Here is a 6,846-nt window from a genome sequence, read left to right as displayed (position 1 = left end):
TAAAAAAAAAAAAAGAAAAATCTAAACACTCCACATTTTTTTAACTTACAAAGATGTCAAGTCACTAATATTTAGTGTTTCTTGTTTAAAATGAAAGCAACTGGAGATGCAGAGAAGACAGCTGAACTGCACCAGTATGTTGAAGATGAAAATTTGGGGTTAGCTTATAAAAATACAAGTCAGTATGCTAAACTGAACAAAGGCCCAGGGTATGAGATATTTAAAAATACTTTTCTCTTGGATCAGCACCAAAAAATATCCTTAGTTTCTATATCACCCGTGTCCAGCAAAATTACTTCTGATAAAAATCACAAACTGCAGAAATCACCACAGATGCACCCAAATACCTTTCAAATACATGTGACATCAAGGTCAGGCAGTTCACTTGGAAGAAAACTGTGATGCATACAACAGAATTTCTCTAGTGAGACATCTGTTCTCTGTACATGGGGATATTTTACATCTCACACATGGGAGGCACTAGTACTTTAAAACTTAAGAAAACTACGAGAGTCATTAAGACGGAAGTGAAGAGTTTGTACAGCCTTCCATGACTTCAAAGAGGTAGTGATAGATGCTTGTCCTCCCAGTGGCATCAGAAGCAGTTTCTTGTGAGTTGTTCTTCACCTCTGGTTTGATGTAACGATTCATCAGGAGGAGTTCCAGGGTGTCTCTGTTCCCAGCAGCAAGGTGCAAAGGAGTCAAAAGACCTTTTGTTTGGGGAGTGATGTCTGCATCATGTTGAAGAAAGAGGCCACTCTGGTATTATTCCACTCACAAGCACTGTGCAGTAGTGTCCTCCGTGTCTTCCCCGTGAGCCACTAGGTTATGAGCAACATCTAAATGTCCACTGTAGGCTGCTTGGCGAAGAGGGGTATACTCATCTTCATTCCTAGTGTTCGCTTCAGTGGCCTTCTCAGAGAACAGTCTCTGCACTATAGCAAGCCGATTTTTTTCAGCAGCCCAAAGAAGCAATTTGCTTGGATATTTTTCCAGATTTTTTTCTTACAATTGATACCATTCTTCGTCTTTTTCCTCTTGCTCCTCATCTTCATCAGAATTGCCTACCCAGAGATGCTGAGTACCAGTGAGAAGCAGGTGTCCGTGGGTTTTCAACAACTCCAGCTGGTTAAACTGTTCAGAAAAGTCTGAAGTTTTCCAGGTCTGTTTTTTCATTATCCTTTACTTTTTCTTTTTCCATTTTTACTACTCTTTTAAATAAAAAGCATTTCAAGTACTAGGGCGCAATCTTTAAAGAGATGAAGTTTGATTCTTCCCACCCTTTCACAGAGAGAACCTCACCAAGAGCTTCGTTTCCAGGGTCTCCCCTGAGCAAGGATTTTAATATATAATATATTCCTGTGAGTTTTCATGGCATCCATGGGTCAACGGAATAATCTATCAATATTTTTTGAATGTTCAAATATAGAGCTGCAATCCAGCACAAAATCGCTTTTCTCTTGAGTGATCTCATATTAAAATATTATACACACACACATATATATATGTATACACATATATGTATATATACATATATGTGTATATATATTATACATATATATATTAATATATATAATATATATATATATATATATATATATATATATATATATGATCAGGGTTACTTAAACACATATACACCATATACACACACACACACACACCATACACACACACACACATATTCAACTAAGAAGCTTTACATCACTTTGGAAGATACATTTCATAGATTTATACAACACTGATTTGATGTCTAAGTCTATGACACCATTAGGATATAAAATCCTTGAAATTTTGAATCAATTATTTAGTTTCAGTGTTTATAATATGTTTTTTTTGAATGAGTTGAATTCAACAACAATAATACCATGTATTCTCAAATGTTCTATAAACATCAGAAAATGGTGTGATTATTCTTTTTATTTCTCCTGTGCCAGTGTTAATCATCTTTCCCTGAAAATTTGAAGGAATATTACAAGCTTTTTTTTTTTTTTTCAGAATGTTAGGATTTCACAGCATACAGGCTCAATTAATTGAGTCAAATCTACCTAATGAGAAATTACTTGAGACAGGAATTCTATTTTCACTGTTCTGAATCTGTGGTGATTAACTTATTAATGGAATTTGTAAGAGGGAGATATTTTAGAAGTTAACTTAATTTCAATTTAAAAATAACATAGATTTAATTGCTTTCATGTTCATTACAGTAACTGAATATGTTATAGAACATACAAATTTTCATGTACTATTTAGAGTTGCAAGATTATTGGTTTTTTAAAATTGATATTTGGTAAATTATCAGACATATATTGACATAAAAGAGGAATGTTTTAACTAAAATATCAATTCATATAACCAACAATTTATCATGTTCTACAGGTTGTTTCTAATTAATACTTATTATTTCACAAATTGTGTGATCCAGATTAAAATAAAGAAAACACAGATCAAGGAATGAGAAATACTTAAAGATTAGGATATATTTTACACACAAAAAATAATTCTTTTCCTATATATTTTTATTTGTTAATCATTTCAGGTATAAAAATATCATATTTTCTTGAAGTAATGTCAAATATCTTATGATATTAGCAACTAACAAGGGAAAATAGGAATTTAAAATGGAGGTAGATGTGTGATTTGTGGGTGAGTGCTAATCACTGCTCAGTGTTCCAGTTCAGCGTCTCTCTTTTCTGCATACTATTTGAAAATGCAATCAAGATGCCCTAACCGCCTTAGCATTCTTACAGTTACTAGCAAGTGTACAATATATTATAAACAGATGTTCAGCTTAGCAGGAAGTCTCATTAAAGACCTGGAATCCTGACCCATTCCAGAAAATGTATAGCATCTGGCTTGTTCAAAATAGAACTACTTCCACCTACTCATCCATGGAATGGTACTCCTGTGTGCTCAGATACTGTGACTCACTTTTCTGGGGATGACTTAATTTGACTTGTCTCATGAGAAATGACTTGGAAGAAATGTTAGTGAAAACACATAAAGTGGAGAAAAATCATATAATGTGTTAATACTAGGGCTGGCAGAAGGTTTTCCTTAATTTCAATTTTGGAATCATGACTGACATTGTTAGGATATTATCTTTTATTTCAGGCCTGTATCCCATAGAATCAGAGAAATTTCGAATAACTGGTTATGTTGTTATTATTTAGCTCAAATCTACAAATATCTTTAGAGTATAATTAGAAATGTTTTAACCTGGAATTTGCAAAGTGTCATATATGTATTCATTCAGCAAACTACAGAATTTTTTCTCTGAAATGTTTTTAACCAGTTTTACACATTTGAAAAAAAATAAAAATCAACAGTACAGCAATTATCCCCCTCTACTTATACATTCCTATTCTATTGGCTTTTTATTGTGCCAATATAGAGGATAATGTAGTGCATTTTAAGATACTGTATGTCTTGTCCCAGGGAGACTTATTCTTTTTATATACTTCATTTCCTTATGCATATTACAACCCAATATCAACTCAGTACCCTCTCATGCAAGTCCTCCTCCCATTCCACCTTCTCTTTCTTTTTTGAGAAGGGATGACACCACCAGGTGTCACCACCACCACCCCCTACACTAACCATGTCTCCACAACACACATCAAGTTGCTGCAGGACTAGGCACATCCTTTCCCACTGAGGTCGAATGCGAATGTCCATTTAGGGGTGTAGGATCCACAGGCAGGCAGGAAGGCAAGAGGCTCAGGGAAAATCCCTGCTCCAGTTGTTGGGGAACCTGAATGAAAACCAAGCTGCTCATCTGTTACACAATGTGCAGGGAGGGGTTCTAGATCCAGCCTATGCTTGTTCTTTGGTTGGCGATTCAGTCTCTGCAAACCCCCAAGAGGGGTTAGGTGACAGTCTTGGTCTCCCTGTGGAGTCCCTGTGCTCTTTGGGTTCCTCAGTCCTGCTTTAAATCTTCAGTAAAACTCCCTGAGCTTTGTTTAATGTTTGGATGTGAGTTTCTGCATCTCTTTCCATTGCCTGCAGAGTGGAAGCCCTCAGAGGACAGTTATGGTAGGTTTCTACCTGCCGGCATAACAGAGTATCATTAATAGTGTTAAGGATTGGTTCTTGCCCATGAAATAGGTCTAAATTTGGGGTAGCTGGATATAGTTCTACCTCAAGATCCAACTGTAGCAGTCCTAGGCACATAGTCAAAAGATTCTCCACCATCCCACAAGGACTTGCTCAACTGTGTCCATAACAGCTTTATTTGTAATAGTCAGAAATTAGAAACAGCCTAGATGTCCCTAAAACTGAAGAATAGATTTAAAAATGTGGCTTATTTGCATAGTAGAATACTACCCAGCCATTAGAAACAAGGACATGATACATTTTGCAAGACAATGGATGGAACTAGAAAATGTTATCCTGAGTGAGGTAAACCAGACCCAAAAGAAGATACATGATATATACTCACTTATAAGTGGATAGTAACCAAAAAGTACAGGATAACCAGGCTGTAATCAACAGATCCAAAGAAACCAAATAGCAAGGAGGTCCCAAGGAATGAGGGTAGAGTCATTCCCAGAGGGAGAAACAAATTAGATGTCAGAAATTGATGGAAGAAGAGAATTGTGTGAAATAGATTATGGGAAAAGGAGCAGGGGGCAAGGATCAAAGGAAGGGAAAGCTGGGGAGAGAGAAGAAAGATGGGGAAGGCAATCTCTAGAATTTGCTGGAGACCTGGTATGGGTCAAGGCCCAGAGTGCCTATAATGGCGACTGTAGCTGAGATTCCTAGTCACTTCCTGTATCAAGACAGGACTTCCGGTGGAGAAATACTGACAGCAACGCACCCAAAAAGAACCTTCGACCCTAAAGATGTCCTGTCTTCAAGATGCGCAGGGATAAAGCAGAGACTGAGAGAATGGCCAGCCAATGACTGCCTCAATTTGAGACCCATTCCATTGGACTCTAATTCTCTCTAACTTAGAGAGAGTTACAACAGATTCCAAGTAAATTTACTTGGTACATCATTGAGTTTAAAAGAATTGCTTAAGAAAGCAACCCCATAGGAAGGACAATATCAACTAACTGGAACCCCCGCCCCCCAAAAGAGAACATATAGAGGGATCCATGTGTCCAGCTGCGTTCTTAGCAGAGGATCACTTTATGTGGAATTAATGGGAGAGAGGCCTTTGGTCCTGTGGAGGCTTGTTTTCCCAGAGTAGGGGGATGCTAAAGGGGTGAGGAGAGAGTGGGTGGATGAGTAGAGAAGCACCCTCATAGAAGCAGGGATGAGGGGTGGGATGGGGGTTCACAGAGATGAGACTAATAACGGGGATAACATTTGAAATGTAAATAACTAAAATAACCTTTTTTTTTTTTTTTTTTTTTTTTTTTTTAAAGAAGCTCACCACTAAAAAGTTCCACTGTTACCCCTAGCAGGCTACATGCATGATGCATTGCTGGAGTATGCTAAACAATTTTCAAGCAACTACAAAAGGGTAATTTTCTTTCGGTAACAATTGTTTACTGCTGTACAGCCTTGTGGAGGGACTCCGGGAGCCTGTGAGATTCGTTACCCCTATGAATGACTCTGAGAGAATGCATTTCTTTTTGTCTTTATACTGGCAGATCAAACTGATCTAAGCCATTCATGCTCATATAGTATTTTGACGAAACACAAGTCAGTATTGTGTAATGACTGAAGATCTTCATCAAACTCGACTATAAAATTGTAAACTTAAAAACTCTAAAGTAATATTAGTCGGGTTTGAAAAGATGGCATGGGGGTGCTGTTCTGATTCCTTTTAGAACTTCTTAAAATGATTTTAGCCATATGCGTTTTTCTTGTGGAACTTCAGCATAATTAATGTATTTTGTTAAATAAATGTAAACAGATGTAGAGAAGAGAAGTTCCTACTAAATAACAGCATATTTGGGTGCAAATTGGAAGATAATGTTGGAAGATGTAAGGAGATGAAATGTCATTTCATTTATTGTAATTTAAAAAGCCCTCAATACAGACAGGTCATGCTGATATAAGACACAAATATAATAGAAGCCCATAGAGTTAGAAATAAACACAATAAAAGTAAAAAGATAAAAGTAAGAAAATCTATAACATACAACACAGACCACCTTCATTTTGGAGTAGAAGAAGCAGAAAGAAGAAGCAGTCTTATACAGACATAAAATACAGAGAAAATGCATCAAAAATACTCAACAAGAATTGGGGCAAAAAGGAAGCTATTAAAACTCATAAAACACAAAACTTAATGTGTCTACAGCTCATAATGTCATTAATGACTACATACCAACTTTACCTGGTCTCTGTTTTTTGGTGGCTTGTGTTCTTCTTTGTTTATGATCTTTTTATAATGTTTTTCATTGTTTATGATTTGTTTTTTGATTTTTTAAAATTAAAATATAATTACATCATTCTCCCTTCCCCTTTTTCTCTACAAAGTTCCCATGTCCTCCCCCTCAAATTCATGGACCCTGTTTCCTTGTTATTATTACATATATACACACATGTAAATACATATATAAATATCATTTTTTGTGTCCATTCATTGTTGCATGTCTATGACTTCAGTTCTGATTACATTATATTTGGAAAACAAATAAGACAGCTCGTTCATGGGGTAGATTAATTCTCATGGTCTCAGTATCCCAGAGTTTCCAATAATTCTTTGTTTAAGGGTTAGCACCCATGAAATTATTCCTTTATACATTAGTATCTCTACTGATGTTGTTATTGTTAGATCTTGTTCATAAAGCCATATTATTATTGTGGGGAAACCTTTCCTGTTGTTTCTAGGTGACACAATTTCATAGCAAATTCCTAGCTTTTACAATCTTCTCTCTTGTTTTAGTC

The 6,846-nt window shown here is 36.1% G+C and overlaps 1 pseudogene; it reads right to left on the bottom strand.

Moving 5' to 3' along the window:
• Nucleotides 1-516: 516 nt before the first annotated feature.
• On the bottom strand, nucleotides 517-1,201 carry LOC143438371 (ankyrin repeat domain-containing protein 49 pseudogene; annotated as a pseudogene).
• Nucleotides 1,202-6,846: the final 5,645 nt, after the last annotated feature.

Source organism: Arvicanthis niloticus, chromosome 25, assembly GCF_011762505.2.
Source record: "Arvicanthis niloticus isolate mArvNil1 chromosome 25, mArvNil1.pat.X, whole genome shotgun sequence".
Taxonomy (NCBI): domain Eukaryota; kingdom Metazoa; phylum Chordata; class Mammalia; order Rodentia; family Muridae; genus Arvicanthis; species Arvicanthis niloticus.
The sequence above is the reverse complement of the archived record's forward strand: the minus strand, read 5'-3'. Positions and strand labels throughout refer to the sequence as shown.